At 47.2% G+C, this 16,923-nt stretch overlaps 1 protein-coding gene across 3 annotated transcripts in view; it reads left to right on the top strand.

Annotated features, from left to right (window-relative positions):
• The window catches only part of PLEKHA7 (pleckstrin homology domain containing A7), a 209,685-nt gene that overhangs the window by 21,777 nt on the left and 170,985 nt on the right, over window positions 1–16,923 (top strand). The gene's annotated exons all lie outside the window — the stretch shown is intronic.

Genomic DNA, 16,923 nt, shown 5'->3' with positions numbered 1-16,923 from the left:
GTTGAGCAGGTCTCCTTTCCAAGGTTAAAGTCGAGGCCAAGGTCAGCCTGGCTGGCTCCTGAGGGATGGAGCCAGGCCTTGCCCATCCACCAGCTGAGAGATTTGGAGTTGGGAGTGACCACTGGTGAGGACTGAGGTTTTTCCAAGGCATTGCCCCTGAGAACAGTGGGCTGAAAAGATTACAGCCCACACATTCTTTCTCAGGAGATTAGGGCCATGGGAGATTATGGGATACACAGGAGGCTGTAGGAGGCCTGTAAATTTCCCATTTGGGGCAATTAATTTGATGGATTGTAAAACAGTTCACTACTTCCACTCCCCATCCCTGGGCTGGGCTGAGCAGTCAGACTGGCTGGAGAATGTGCCTGAGAATGCCCTCCCAGTGTCCTGCAGTACCTGCTTGGACCACCTTGTTAAAACCTTCCATGCAGAGGGGCTGGGCCTGTCCCTTTCCTATACCCTTCCTGGCATACAGTAGGTGCTTTATAAAGCTGTGCAGAGCTGGTACTAATCTGACTGGGGCCTTTCTAGGATGCTGTTAGGGTTGGGATGGGATAGGAGTTCATGGTGGCAGCTCTGATTTATAGATGGGGAAGCTGAGCCCCGGAGGTGAGGTCACCTGCCCAAGGTTACTCAGGTCATTCTGTGACAGCTGGGACTCCAGTCAGGTTTCTCCACTCCTTGGCCAGGGTGTCTTCTCTCCATTTCTGATGTGCTCAAAGTGAAAGTGAAATAAATGGGGATTTTTCTGGTCTCTCCCCCGACTTACTCTTTGCCCCCAGCCAGTCAGCAAGGTCCCTGCTTTGGTGATTGTGCACAGGGTGTGACATGGTTCTGCTAGCGTGTCCCCTGGCAGTTTTGCAGCATTCCCATGAGGGCTCTGGTGGGGCTGTATGTCTCCTGTGTGTTCACAAGCGTGTCTGGGCCCATTGGACGCCTCCTTTCTCAGTGGGGTCTGGCACCTGGGATTGATTACAGGTTCCCGTGATTGGTAAAGGTTGCCTTTCTCTGGTGCAGCTGATTCTGACTGGTAGTCCTGCCTCGGTCCTGTCCTCCCTCTAGGGGCAAAAAGGCCTCGTCCTAATGTGCCTCCTGATCAGGGTCTTCCCAGGTGTTCTTAACTTGGGCTTCTCTTCACGTGGTCTCTGTCCTGTGGAATCACACCATTCCCCTTGGCCTGAACACACTCCAGCAACATGATATTGCTTGTAGTGCTGTCCTGCTTCTGTGTCTTTGCTTTTGCAGTTTCCATCACCAGGAATACCCCCTTTCCATCCGAATAATTCCTGTGCATCGTTTAAGACTCAGACATTGCCTCTGGAAGCCTTCTGTGACCACCCACCACCAAGGCTTTGTGACAACTCTTTATTGGTGCTTTGGTTCATGTATACAGCAACTATGTAGTGAGAAGCTTTTCTGAGCCTGACAGCGTTGTAAGTGCTGGGTGTACAGCAGTGAACAGAATGAAGGTGCCTACGGGTCTGGAGCTTGCATGCTGGCATCCTCTCTAGCCACACATCACCTCAATTTATACTAACGTCTCTCTGTCTCTCCCATGTTAGCCTGTGAATTCTCCTCATGTTTGATTCATTCACTTCTCTATCCCCAGCGCTCAGCACAGTGTCCGGCAAAGAAAACCTAAAAAGTTAATGTCGAACAAATGGATGGATGAGCAGGTTCCTCCTTCCTCTGCCCTCTTTAGCTGCCTCTGGGTGTGACTGTTCAGCTGTCCCCAACCCCATCCGAGAGCTCTCTTCCCACCTGCACTCCTGGCTCTGTATGTGCTGCTCATATGAACATCCTGCTTCATGTTATACCTTTTTGTGTCTATATCTTCTCTCTCTCTCACCTGGTTGTAAATTTCCTTAAGGCTGGCTCCACTTTTAGTTCAATTTTGTGTACTTGGAATTTCTACACTTGATCTTAGCTGAAAGGCTGAGAATTGATGTGTACTTGGAATTTCTGCCCATCACATTCAGTAAAATGAAGAGCAATACATAAAGCATTGTGTAAAGAAATCAAAATGGGCCGGGCGCGGTGGCTCACGCCTGTAATCCTAGCACTCTGGGAGGCCGAGGTGGGCGGATCGTTTGAGCTCAGGAGTTCGAGACCAGCCTGAGCAAGAGCGAGACCCCATCTCTACTAAAAATAGAAAGAAATTATATGGACAGCTAAAAATATATATAGAAAAAATTAGCCGGGCATGGTGGCATATGCCTGTAATCCCAGCTACTCGGGAGGCTGAGACAGGAGGATCGCTTGAGCTCAGGAGTTTGAGGTTGCTGTGAGCTAGGCTGACGCCACGGCACTCACTCTAGCCTGGGCAACAAAGTGAGACTCTGTCTCAAAAAAAAAAAAAAAAAAAAGAAATCAAAATGTAAGAAGAGACCAGGTGCCTAGAGTGGGTTGGTTAATTCACAGACGTCTCGTGGGCACGTGCTGCATGCCAGCCCTGGGCTAGGTGCTGGGCATTCTTAGATGAATGAGGCAGAGGCATCTGCCTTGAGGAGCCCAGAGGAAGAGCATGCAGACCAGGTGAGGAGGTGCCTAGCCCACTGGCACCCAAGACACTTATGGTGTCGGATGCCCACATCCTTCCTTTTGGTCAAAGAAGATGCCACCACAGAGTTAAGGTGGGGGGAGGGATATCAAACAGGCCTGGATTTTAATCCCATTTCTGTTGCTTGCCAGCTGTGTGACTTTGGACAAGTGAGTCAACTTTTTTTGAGCTTCCATTTCCACATCTTTAATCAGGAGCTAGTTAGAACACCTACTTTGTAGGGTCATGCATTCATTTATTAAATGAGCATTTACTGAGTTCCTACTTGATGGCAGACATTGTTGTAGATGCTGGGATGGGATAATGAACAAAATCAATTAAGGCCACTGCCTTCATGGAGCTTACATGCTAGTGGGAGAGAAAGATAGCAAACAAAGTAGCTAAAATATATAGTATCAGACAGTAAGTGCTATGGAGAAAAATCAGCAGGGAAAGCGTACAGGAGGGCTGGGAGTAGAATGGTCAGAGGAGGCCTCTCTGAAGAGATGACATTTGGGTAGGGATCTGATCAAGCCATGGAAGCATCTCGGGGCAGGCATTCCATGAGGAGGGAACAGCAAATGCAGAAGCCCTGAGGCTGGTGTGTGCTTGGCGTGTTGAAGGAACAGCAAGGAGGCTGGAGTGGCTGGAGCTAAGGGAGTAGGAGCTGGGATCCGAGAAGTGCAGGCCTTTGTCTTTGTCTTTAACCCTAAATCAGGAGAGAATCCACTGGGGGACCTTGAACAGAGGAGCAGTATAATCTGTCTTTTGCTTTAGAGGAAGGATCATTCTGGTTGTTATACATGGAATAGACTGATCAAAGGCAATGTAGGTAGCGTGGTCAGCATATTGTGGGGGTAGAAAAGTTTAGGTTACGTATATTGCCCTTGCCTCCCCACCCCACCCCGAGTCAGAGTTTCAAACGTGTCCATCCCCTAGACAGTGTGCATTGCACTCAGTATGTATGTATACACCCATCCCATCCCCTACCCACATCTGCTCAACACCCGATCAATGTTATTCCTGAATGTGCTCTTAGGTAGCACATTACCTGGTATGTAATAAGCCTTCATGAAATGGAGGTTTTGTTCTTCATGATAATAATATTGTTAATGATTGACCCAGATGCCTGCTTGTCTTGGCCTGGGCCTTCATCCTACCCGCCTTCTGCCTCTCAGGAGCTGCAGCACCCAGGATACTTTTTCCTTGAGGAGACTGATGAGGATTGGCTTGGGAATGATGAGGCAGAGAGAAGGCAATGGATTCTTTGGCTGTTCCTGTCTTGATCTGTGTTCAGTAGTCATGGTGAGGTATGGTGGTGGTGCAGGAGTGGAACAGGAGAAAAGTCTTAGCCTCCACAAACCTATACTAGAGATCAGAAGCTGCCAGTAAACCACATGGCCACTCCAGGTAATGCCAAATCAGCTGCCCCATGGAGTTTCTCTCTTCTCCATCTCTGCTCTTCCCTTCTCCTGGTTGTGTAGAATTCCGAGGGAGGGCTGGAGCTGTGCTCCCATAGCTGCCCCCCTCGTCCCAGGACGTTGTTGTGAGCAACCATCCTTCCTGCTTCCATCACTAGAATCTCAGGCCTTTTTTTTTTTTTTTTTTTTTTTTTTTTTTGAGACAGAGTCTCGTTTTGTTGCCCGGGCTAGAGTGAGTGCCGTGGCGTCAGCCTAGCTCACAGCAACCTCAAACTCCTGGGCTTAAGCGATCCTACTGCCTCAGCCTCCCGAGTAGCTGGGACTACAGGCATGCGCCACCATGCCCGGCTAATTTTTTCTATATATATTTTAGTTGGCCAGATAATTTCTTTCTATTTTTAGTAGAGACGGGGTCTCACTCTTGCTCAGGCTGGTCTCGAACTCCTGACCTTGAGCGATCCACCCGCCTCGGCCTCCCAGAGTGCTAGGATTACAGGCGTGAGCCACCGCGCCCGGCCGAATCTCAGGCCTTTATGCAAAGGTCCCAAGTCCCTCATGTGGTCTCTAGTGTGGTTTACTTGCTCACCCGATATGGAGATACCTTCCGCAGCAGTGCTGACCAAACTGCCTCTGCTGGATTGCTGTGGATAGCAGGAAGAGCTCACTGCCTGACGAGGCAGCCCCTCCTGTAAGTCACGTTCTCATTGGAGGGAAGTTCCATTTTGGGTCGAGTTGAAATCTCTGCTCTGACTTGACTACCCCCCTGCTTTTAGTTCTGACATAAGTGGGAGTCAGTTACAGTCCTCTCCGCACCCCATCCCCTACCCTACCTCCATGAGGAAAAAGTTTACTAGTTTTCCAAGAGGCTCTGTTGATGTTCTTGCTCTGTTACTCAGAGTGCTCACCTGGTTGGGAGGTCCGGGAAGGCTTTGTAGTGCACGTGATGCTTCAGTGGGACCCCGAAGGGTGAGGAGTAAGTCAGGTCAGGAATGAGGCGGAAGGTAAGGCAGTGTCTTCAAGTAGTGTGTAGAGTTTGGAATTCTAGGTAGTTCAGTATCTCCGGAGCAATTGGGAGTGAGTGTGTGTGTGTGTGTGTGTGTGCGTGCGCACACACGTGTAGGGGGACAGTGATGGAGGGGAAGCCTGAGAGGTAAGAGAGAGAGACCAGAGCCAGAGCAGGAAGGGCCATCTGTGCCCTGCCAAGGGTCGTGAACCCAAGGTCAGAGGGCAGTGCAGAAGAATAGATTTTAAAAACTGGTTTGTTTGAGGCCCTGGTATCATGGGCTTCACACTCATCTAGAACTGATGAATGGGTTTTTGAGCATTGCTAACTCTCCGTCCTGCTCTGGTCTGAGGTTACTGATTAAACCTGTCCTTGAGACCTCTGCAGAGCGGAACAGGGACAAGTCAGCACCTAAAATGTCCAGGGTGATCGGCACCTTCTAGGTGTTGACCTGTCCCTGCCAGAATGTGCCAGTCACCCTGGACATTCTGTTTCTGGTCTCAGCACTGTGTGAGCTGGGCTCTAGGCCCCTGTCTCTGGAGCACCCCTTCTCTGGGTTGGGGTGGGAGCTAGGGTATCATAGCCAGTGCCAGCGGCTGGCCTTAGCTTGCCTCTGCCCTGGAGTTGGCTGGACACATGGGCCTGTCTCTGCCCTGCAGGGTTTCTGATTTATGCAGAGAGTCTGCATTAACTGTGCCCTTGGCCAAACATTCCAAATTCTTTAGGCATAAAGATTTTCTAAAGGGGCCTGGGGCCCTTCCAGGGCTTAACAGTTTCTGTTTACGTCCCATGCAGATATCTATTTGTATGTGATTTTTATATATTCCCCAAAGAACTTTTCTAGCATCCTAGGGGAGGCCTGTCCCTCCCAGCCTGGCTGGATTATTGGGAATCTTCTGGTAGACCCGCCTCGCACTGCTGGCATATGGAGTGTCCTCCCACCACCGTCTGTCCTTCCCTGGTGTCTTGCATGCTGAAGGGCCCAGGGTGGAGTGGGGCTTTTTGTTTTGTTTTTAAATAAGGGCAACATGGGTAAACAGAGCGGTGTTTCTGGTGCCATTGGGGAGGGCCAGGACCCCACATTCCGGCTCCATGACGACAGCCTATTTCGTTGCCGCTTGCTGGGCTGTGGGCAGCAGCAGTTTAGACAGAGACAATAGTGGCTCTGTTGAAATGCTACTGCTGGGCTCCAGCAGAATGCATTTTAATTGCACATTTTCTACCCTGAAATCTGTGGGATCTGGTGGCCCACTCCTCATTTGTTCATTTTCTCTTTGCGGCTGGCTTAAGAGCCAAGTTATTGCATCTCTTTTTCCTCCTCTGTCTACTGTTAGCAGCCTCTTGGGGGAAAATGGTATTTCCAGCCTGGAGGTGATTTGCATTTGAGTGACTGGGAATGGTGAGAGCAGGGCTGGGTTGGGGAGCTGAAGGGGGCTGGGAGACATCCCTATAGCCTGGGCTGGAGTGTCATTGTAAGGTGAGGAGCAGCAGGTGCTCCAGGAGGTGCTCCTCCCCTGGGACCAGGGCTGCCTCTGAAGTCAGACCAACTGGATTGGAATCCCAGTGGCAACACTTCCCAGCTGAGCCTTTCCGTGCCTCAGTTTCCTCATCTGTAAATTGGGGATGATAATAATAGTGCCTAACTCATAGGATTATTGTGAGGATTAAATTGATTTCACATATATAACATGCTAAGGATAATACCAGGCATATAATGAACACATGACAAGTGTATTTATCACGGTATTATGTCATTTTAATATTATGTCTTGATCATCATCATTACATTGTGCTGCAAGGACTTCATCTGAGATTGCAAGAGGAACAGAGCAACATTCTTTCTGAAACGCAGATTTGATTTTGTCACTCCTTGACTTAGCCTCAGCGAGTCCACTGACCTCTCTGCCTAAGGAGAAAGGAGCTTGTGTATTGAAGGCCTACTGTGTGCTAAGTGCCAGGCACTTGGTGTACCTCTGGTCATTTAGATTAGGTCCAAAGTTGAGACTGATATGTGAGACCCTTCATCAGTTGGCCCTATTTTGCTATTTTTTCCCTCCCCTCCCCCTAAAAAACCAAACCAAACAAAAACATAACTGCCGCAAAGAACAGCTTGTTCTTCTCTGATGTTTTTCAGCTTTTATCCTCCATGCCTTTATGCGTGTTCTGCCTTTGCCAGGGTTGCCCTGTGGGAGGTGGCTGTGGATCCAGGGAAACAGCCTGGACCAGGGGAGTGTTTGGGGATTCCCTAACCACCATTCCCTGGAGGCCCAGCCTGCGTGAGAGCCCACTTGGCAGGCTCTCTCTATGGGGCAGGCTCTGGTTCGAATCTTGGCTCCACCAAAGTGTGGCCCTAGACGTGCCCTCATAACAGCACTGGTCTCATAGGCTTGTTGAGGAGCTAATCCACAGGAAGCATTGGGAACAGTGTCTCACATGCTGTGACTGCTCAACACATACTAGCTGTTCTTGTGATTGAAGTTCTTCCCAAAGGCCTGATGTAGCATTTTCTGTTTTGAGCATCTTTTTTTCTAAGCTCAACACTGGACTGAGTTTCTTTGGGTGAGATGGGAATTAAAGAGGTTCCGTGGATCAGGGAGGTCTAATCAGGGGTCCCTTAGTCCTGCCTTGCACTTCCTGTGGCTGTTGGCCATGGCTGTGGGTCCTTGCCATTTCTGCCTCCCTCCAGGCTGCCCGTGGCAGGACACCTTGCTTCTTAGCTACTGACTGCGCTCCCCGATATGGCCACTCCTTGTGGTGCCAGCTGAGTGATGTGGAGACCCAGTCTGTGTGCACACACCTGCTTGCTTAAGATGGATTTGCCTATCCGTTAATGGGCCACTAGGTGGCCAAATGATGAGAAATATTTATAGACTAAAGAGAATTGCTCTGACGCGAGATTAGCCAGATAAACCAATCTGCTCAAGCAGGGAGAAATATGTTTTTTTTTTTTCATCTTGTTGTCTTTATAGGACCAAGTTCTTAAAGTTTGAGTATCTTGCAAGTTTATCTCAGTGAAAACAATGAAAATGTGAAAGGCCTTAGAAAGAGTAAGAGAAAAAAAGAGTGGAAAGTTTTACTTTCAGGCAGCTATGCTGATGTTATGGTTCATGCCACCTCAGTTCTCTGTTTATTGGCTTAATCGTCAGGAGAGCTGGGTCATCACCCTAGTTCTATCACTCACTGTGTGACCGTAAGCAAGTTGGGTCTCAGATTCCGTATCTGTAAAGTGGGAATAACCATTTTTTCCCTGAAGGTGGGGCTGGGGCTTCACTCTGAAGTTGGTGGGGTTGGGGCAGAGTAACCTGGGGCACTGGAGTAATCAGGTTGGTAAACTACAAATCGCGTTCTGAGGGCGGCCGGGAGGGAGACGTACCAGAGGACTCCTGTGCTGGTCTAAATGAGAGATGGTGCGAGCCTGAACTGCTGGTGGGGGGTGGGGGAGAAAGAGAGGAGGCACATTTGTATGTATACACGTGTATGTGCGTGTTTGTATGGATATGCTTTGGGAAAGGGTAAAACTCTATATATGCGCATTGGATGGTTTCATCATTTATTGAGATAATCAAAAGTACAGACACTCAGCAGTTCTAGCACTATGACTCCATTGTTCCAAGGCAGTAAGTAGACTAATTGCAGAAGTACATGTATAGGAATGTTCATTGCAGCCTTGTTTATAATACTAAGAAATTGCGAACCACCTAACTGGCCATCAATTAGGAACTGATTAACTAAATTATGGAGTCATGCAACCGTTAAATGATGCTGCAGATCTGTTTTTCTGAATACAGCAAGATATACACACGCATCAAATGAAAGAATGGAAAACCACACGTGCAGCATCTACCCTGCTGCCCCTTTACCATTATTCTCCATGATTCTAAAGCCCATCAAGGTTGCCTTTGCTGAGGCCTGCTACACCTCTCTTTCCCCGTGGGTGACTTTCTGTCTTGTGTTACTCCTAACTGTTTTGTGTCTGGTCTCTGTGAACAAGGACCATGCCTTGTTCTTGTCTCCTTTGTTTCCCTGGAGCAACAGGAGTAGGTGGCCACTAATTACTGTAGAATTTAATTGAGGGATGTGAACAAAAGGCCTCGTTATCAGCATTAAGTGATATTAAGCTGCAGGCTGATTCTCCCTCCCTCTTTACAAAACAGAAACTGTGTCTGGCCCATAAAGAGGCTTTTAAACTAAAGTTGTGTTGACAAAGACCTCTTACTGAGACCTCCCTGCTTGAGGGGAGTCAGAGTAAAATTCAGGCTTTGTTTCCTCTACCTTAGGGAGCCAGCTGGAGGTGAGGGGAAGAGGAGGTGTGCCTGCTGTCCAACCGGTTTTCACGCACAAGATCTGAGCCAGTGGGTTTCTGATGGGGTGGCAAAGGCGGAGGGGGAAGCTTTGCCTCCGGTCTACTGCGTGCTGTGTAGCTTATATTATCTTGTTTCATCCTTACAGCAGACTGAAGGTGAAGGAAATAGTCCACCTCATTTCATAGACAAGGATACCAAGGCTCAGAGAGGTTGAATAACTTGCTTGGGTTGCCTAGCTAGGCATTGATAAAAGCAAGATTTGACCAGAGGTCTATCTGCCCTCCAGCCAGTGAGCTTTGCTTTAGCTACCAATGATCCTAGAGCAGCTTCTGGGCTGTAGTGTGGGCAGGTAGGCACTGTTACCATGTGGGTTTGGCATGGGGTGGTTGGTGACGGATGGGGGCCTCTGAATTGGAGCAGGATGGGAGAAACAGGTATTTATTTCATATCTGCTGGGAGTGATGCTAGGCACTGAGGGGACACCGAGGAGAGGGTGACACTGTCCTGGAGAGATATAGCAGGGGTTGGGGAAGGATAAATAGGGACATAGAAAACAAGAGGTGGAGGGAGTCTGAAAAGGAGCAGCCAGCGGGACTGAGGTGGTCTGGGAAGACTTCATCGAGGAGGAAGGGGTGCAAGCAGTGGTGTAAAGCTGGAGGGTCTGGGCTGAAGTGGGGGGGGGTGGTTTCTTGGAGGTGAGAAGTGAGGGCTTGTTTAGAAAGGGAAGGAGGCTGGTTGGTCTTGGGGACTGCCTGATTCTCTGGGTGATGGGGGCTGTTGCGTGCTTTGGAATGGAGAGTTGACCTGGTTGGAAACAGTTTTAGGGTGAGTCATATATGTGGAGGGGTGGGGGGAGAGAGGAGGAGGTTGTCTCACCTTTCTAGAATGTTTACCCACCTGCAAGATTAGTGGTGAGAGAAGTAGGGATGCCCTGGCTGAGGAGGTCTGGGGGTCTCAGTTCATGACTTGGATGATGTGATGGTCCTGACAGTAGAAGGAAACAGACAGCTGTGGTGAAGGGAGTAGCTCCGTGTCCTGGGGCGTGTAACTGCATACTGCCAGGTGCTCTGCTTAAAGAGTAGTTGGCGTGCAAGCGTGCATGCCTGCGTCCATTCAACAGTTATTTATTGAGTGCCTGCCGTGGCATGTGAGCTGGGCACATGGTAGTGAGCAAAACAGACATGATCCCTCCCCTTGGGTCTGGCTTTGAAGATAAATGTCATATGAGAAAAAAAAAAGGTGACAGGAAAGACATCTGAACTGCTCTAAGAAAATAGTTTGCTCCGTAGGCTGGTTGTTCTACTGGAGTGAAAGCATTGCTTCTCACTGCACACATACAGTCTTATGCAGGGGTCCCCAACCTTTTTGGCGCCAAGGACTGGTTTCATGGAAGACAATTTTTCCATGGACCGGGGTGGGGGTAGGGGGATGGTTTGGGGATGATTTTGCAGCCACTCCCTAGCACTAGTATCACCGCCTCAGCTCTACCTCAGATCATCAGGCGTTAGATTCCTATAAGAGGCATGGAACCTACATCCCTTGCACGCGCAGTTTACAGTAGGGTTCACGCTCCTATGAGAGTCTAATGCTGCTGCTGATCTGATAGGAGGTGAAGCTCAGGGGCTGTAAATACAGATGAAGCTTCCAGCTTTGCTGGCTTGCGGGCCACTTACCTCCTGCTGTGTGGCCCTGTTCCTAACAGGCCACTGCCGGTACTGGTCCGCAGCCTGTGGTTTGGGGACCACAGTTTATAGAGGAGTCCACAGTTTATAGGGGAGTCTGTGCAGAGCTTGCCCAGAGGGTGGAAGTTTTAGATATCAGCTAGCCCAGGCCCTAATTAGAGGGGAGCTAAATGGGGCCTCACAGAAGTTGGGGGATTCCTTCCAGTTGCACGGCACTCTCCTGAAAGTCTGTGCTTGTCAGCACTCCAGCCCACACCATGCTGCCTCTGCTCTGTGGCTGAGCCAGCCGTTCCAGCTTGATTTCTGCCCTTGGGTGGGAGGAGGGGCTGGAGGAGAAAAGAGGGGTAGGGTGGACTATTAGAAATAGAATAAGGAAAACATTTCAAACACAGCAAGCCACAGAGGAGCACTATTATTTCCTCTGTGGGCTAGGGAAGCTCCAAATCAGTTCAGAGAGGCTTTGGCTAACCTCGGATCTTTGCCAGTTTACCAAGTTTCATAGCTCACTCCCAGGGCTTATTTCTGAAGGTCCAGGTGGTAGGGAGATGTCACTCACATTAGAAGGCTGAATACCCTGAGAAATTTCAGAGGCTTTTGTTCGAGCCTTGGAACTCTGGCCAAATAGCCCCTGATATGATTGCAGCCTCACTCCATTGAGGGGTACCTATGCCTGGCAAGGCCTGGGGCCCCAGGGGACGGAGTATGGTCCTGTCCTGAGGTGGGGGCCAGCTGGCCCACAAGCAGCAGTGCTGAGTCTCAGCATGAAATGAGTCCTAGAATGGAGACCCACACACAATGCTTTGCTAGCTGGAAGGAGGATATAATTTTGGCTGGAAGCTTTTAAGGTGACAAAATTGAAGCTTTACTCCAAGCATTTTTTAAAATTACTTTTTATATTATAAAGTTATTTACATTCTCTCTTTTTTTTTTTTTTTTTCTTTTTTGAGACAAGGTCTAACTATGTTGCTCAGGCTAGAGTGTAGTGGTGTCATCATAGCTCACTGCAACCTCAAACTCCTGGGCTTAAGCGATCCTCCTGCCTCAGCCTCCCGAGTAGCTGGGACTACCGGTGCACACCACCATGCTTGGCTGATTTTTCTATTTTTTTTGTAGAGATGGGGTTTCACTATGTTTCTCAGGCTGGTCTTAAACTTCTGGCCTCAAGTGATCCTCTCGCCTCAGCCTCCCAAAGTGCTAGGATTACAGGTGTGAAGCACCAAATGCGGCCTACATTCAGTGTTATAAATATAGACAATGCAGCCAAGCAATAAGAGGAAAATAAAAATCCCTTGTAATCCTATCACCCAGAGATAATCACTATTAACATTTTGTTGTCTATCTTTATTTATCTATGTATATGTATGTGTGTTTTAACAAAATGGGATAATACAGTACACACTATTTTGTATTTTTTCACTTAACTATACATTCACCTCTCAGTATCTGGGGGATTGGTTCCAGGACCCCCATAAATACCAAAATGCTCACATTTCTTACACTTTGCCCTCCGTATCTACAGGTTCCAATACTGAACCCACGGATATGGAGGGCTGACTGTATATTGGGAAAAATTTCTTTGTTGTAATTAACATTTACCTCATTAGTTTTAATAGCTGCATATCACAGTTGTATCATGATTTACCTAATCATTAATGGATAAGATTTTGGGAAGTTGATTTCCAAAAGGTAGTATTTTTTTTTTTTTTTTTTTTTTTGAGACAGAGTCTTACTCTGTTGCCTGGGCTGGAGTGCTGGGGCATCAGCCTAGCTCACAACAACCTCAAACTCTTGGGCTCAAGCGATCCTCCTGCCTCAGCCTCCCGAGTAGCTGGGACTACAGGCATGCACCACCATGCCTGGCTAATTTTTTCTATATGTTTTTAGTTGTCTGGTTAATTTCTTTCTATTTTTTAGTAGAGACGGGGTCTCGCTCTTGCTCAGGCTGGTCTCGAACTCCTGACCTTGAGCGATCCTCCCGCCTCGGCCTCCCAGAGTGCTAGGATTACAGGTGTGAGCCACCGCGCCCAGCCTAAACCGCAGTATCTTTATTGTGGTAGTAAATGCATGCATATGCTGAGTTAAAAAAAAAAAAAACTCAGAAGATTACATACTATATGATTTCATTTGTATAAAGTTCTTGAGATGACAAAATTATAGTGATGGAGAACTGATCAGTAGAGGATTCAGGAGAGGGTGTGTTTCTTTGAAGTGAGAAAACTATTCTGTCCTGATTGTGGTGGGTGCATACACAAATACATACATGTGATAAAATTTCATAGAACTACACACACACACACACACACACACACACGAGAATGTATAAAAACCAGTGAAATTCTTATGAGGTCTGTAGTTTAGCTAATGGTATCACCATGTCATCTTCCTGGTTTTGATATTATAATTGCACTAAGAACTCTCTGAACTATTTTTAATTGAGTCTAAGATTTTATTTCAAAATAAAATATTTAAAATAAATAATTAAACACCTGCTTGTTGAGTAACAGTCACACTGTAAAAAGTGTGCAGTGGTCCTTTGATGGGGGAAGGCGGAGGAGGGGCCCCTGCAGGCTGAAGCCCTAAGGGGCCTGGCCACAGCAGGAGAGTCCTGGGGTGTCTGAGAGTGAGGAGGACTGGGCTGGCTACAGGGGAAAGTGGGAGATGAGGCAGGAGTGGGTGTTGCTCTGACTGAGCCTTGCCTGTGTGATACAGTGGATGGGGAGGAAGACTCAAGCCGAGTAACTAGAGAGCAGGGGGTGGCATGGGAGGACGTGGACATGAGGCACACAGGGTGGGCTCAAGGCCCATGGCCTGGCACGGGAAGCAGGTGCTCGGTCTAAGTTCCTGATCCTCATGTCCCACCTGCTTGGGATGGATGCTTCCTGTTTGTCCAGCATTCTGTCGCACGTTGGAACCGTCTGCTATGCTGCCAATGCTGTTGACGCCCAGACCTCACCCCACAGCTGAATGAGAATCTCTGAGCTTAGGGCCCCTGGCTGTATTTTCTTTTAAGTCCCCCACTGATTTTAATGCACGTTGATGATGGGACCATAAGCGTCTAAGTTTGTTCTTTTACCCCATGACTCAGCACAGTACATGCCTTTTAGGGGGGTGACAAAAAGAGAAACTTCTCTTCTCACTGGCATGTTTTGCCCTGCTGCTGCCATGGGGGAGAGTTTGAGGCAGTTACATGCAGGCTTGAAGGGGCTTGATCTGGGGGCTCCTCTTAGTGGTCCCTGCCTACGTCGAGTCTGATGTCCGTGTGCTGGTGATCCTTTAGCTAGAGTTCTGACCCCACATCTCCTCTTTATGTTGAGTGGGACACGATTCCTAATTTTGAACACTCCAGTTGATGGCTTTCTAGTGGCCCAAGTCCTTGCCCATCTGAGGGAGGGGCTGGAGGGCAGTGTAAGAGAGCTGACTTGGGGCTTGGCCAGGGCCTGCGATGAGAGGGAGACCATAATATTCTCTATATTCCCGTGGTGTTTGTTAGGTCATCAGGTGCTTCAGACATAGGCCTGCCCAGTCCTCACAACAGGCTTGCAAGGCAGATGGGCCAGAAATGGAGAAAAAGGGAAGCAGAGACTCTGAGAGGGCCTTGACACAAGGAAGGAGCAAGTCAGAGTCAAGCCTCTCCCTTCTGATGACTAGTCTACTTTCCATAAAACCATTTAGGTCCATGGATTCGCTGCAGGCCTTGGGGTTTATGCCTCTTTAGGAAATCCTTTGTTTTATTATAACAGGGTGTGAGGTTACTGGACAGAAGGATTCTATAATATTTTTCAGGCATGTATGAAAATCCAGCAGCTGAGTCACAGCACATGTATAATTGTATTGGTATTTTAATGCCCAGTCATTAGAATGTTTGAAGGTGTTAGAAGGAGGCAAGATTTTAAAATGTGCCTTTATCTGCAGTTTTGTCCTGATGATGCTTCAAATATTTAATATGTCCATTCCTTCTGCCCTCTCAATGTCCAGTGTCTTCTCCATCTCCACATTTCTTATGCTCTCTTGTCTGAATAAACCCTGAAAATCAGTCACTTCCATTTAAATCTCCAGCCCTTAACATCCTTCCTGGGTTCCAGAGAAACATTTTCCAAAGCCTAAAATACTTGACTGACTTGGTTATCTCACTGGAACCTGAGTGGTAATAGAAATAGTGGTTGTGGTTGTTGTGTAGTAACAACAAACTTACATTTATTAAGTGTATCCTACAGCTCAGCACTTGGAATTCATGTAAGCCCAAAGGGTTGCTGAGGAGATTAAATATTTCTCTTCCAGAAATCGAGCCAAATTAAAAACTCCTAGCACTCACTGGTTAAATTAGTCATGATACCTTTGTACAGTGAATTACTATGCATCTGTTAAAAGTAGTACTGTAAAATATTGACTAAGGATATGGAAAATGTTTCCTGTATATTAGTAGATAAAAGAAAATTATGAAACAGGCTGGCATTTCGAGGTTCTCAATGAATGTTTAAATTTACCTGCAAACAAAACAATACTGTCACTCACCTCATTTTATTGGTGAGGAAATTGACTTGCCTAAAGGTCGCAGAATTATGGATCTGGCTCTTTTGAATTAAGAATCTAATGCTTTCTTCACCATACTCATCTGCTTCTATTAAAATATAGCAAGTAAGATATTCTGTAATCAAGGGCCAATTGCTATATTCAGATCAGAAAAGACAGGTGAGTCGGGGAGACCTGTTTGACACCCACGTTACTTTGTTTGCATAGCTCTTTATAGTTGACAAAGCACTTTAAAGCATATGTAACTTTTCCCTGATTTTAAAAAGACTACGTATTTATTATATAATTAGGAAAACAAAGAAAGGCCCCAAGAAAGAAAAAATATTTATAATCCTGCAGAGATAATCACTATTAACATTTTTTTCCTTTTTTCATTGCAAGTATAAATTTTATAAACTGAGGATCATGTTGTACATATGGTTTTGATTTTGCTTCTTTAATCTGTTATAGACATTTCTCCTCATCCTTTTGTTCTTCTGCAACATGGTTTCCAGTGGCTGCACAGTATCTAGTTTTTGTAATTGATTCTCAGTTGCAAGACATTAGGTTGTTTCTAATTTTTTTCATTATTATGAATGGTGCTGTTGTGTTTATGAACATCTCTGGTTGTTTCTTCAAGATAATTCTTAGAAGAGTCATTGATGGGTTCTGGGATATCAGCATCTGCTAATACACTCTCCATTTACATTTTCTCTTTTGATCCTTAAAAATAGTATCGTGAAGCTGGTAGGTGAGGGATTATTATCCCCCTTGTACAGATTGGAAGCTGAGGCTTATAGAAGTTGCCATTTGCACAAGATAAACCACTTCAGAGTGAGAAAGGGAATTGCTTTATCCAGTGAGTCTGAGGGAATGGAGTAGGAGGTGGGTTCAGATTCATCTGTTTTGTTATATTATTCAAAGCTCCCAGAAATTCCCCTTTCTGCAACCTCCACTGGTGTCTTGAGTCTGCCCTCCAGCCCCACACAGAACAAGTTTTCTCCTTTTATGTATTTGAAGAGGCTCCCTTGTGGCTCTAAGTTTTCTTTTCCAAGTTAAGTCATTCTTGTTCCCTCATGAAACATGGCTTTTAGTTTACTCACTGTCTTTGACACCACTCTGGGCATATTCTGCTGTATCAGTAATCTTCTTAAAGTGTGTGTATTAGTTAGCTCTTCAGGTTGGAAGTGACAGACGCCCAACTCAAACTAGCTTCAACAGAAAAGGAAATATATTGGTTCCAGTAACTGGGAATTGCGAGGGTAGACCTGGCCTGGCCTTGGCACTATTGGGCCCTAGTGCTCAAAGGGCATTTTGACGGTTCTGTTCTCTCTCCTTCTTTCAAGTCTGCCAACCCCCTTGTCAAGGAAGAGAGGTGTTTACTCTCCCAGGTCGCTGCTTGGATCATGGGCCCACCCTGGGGATGGGGCATGATGGCGGACAGTTGCAACAGGACAGTATGGGA

The sequence above is a fragment of the Eulemur rufifrons genome, chromosome 6, assembly GCF_041146395.1.
Source record: "Eulemur rufifrons isolate Redbay chromosome 6, OSU_ERuf_1, whole genome shotgun sequence".
NCBI classification, from domain to species: domain Eukaryota; kingdom Metazoa; phylum Chordata; class Mammalia; order Primates; family Lemuridae; genus Eulemur; species Eulemur rufifrons.
This window is presented reverse-complemented; position numbering and strand designations above follow the sequence as displayed.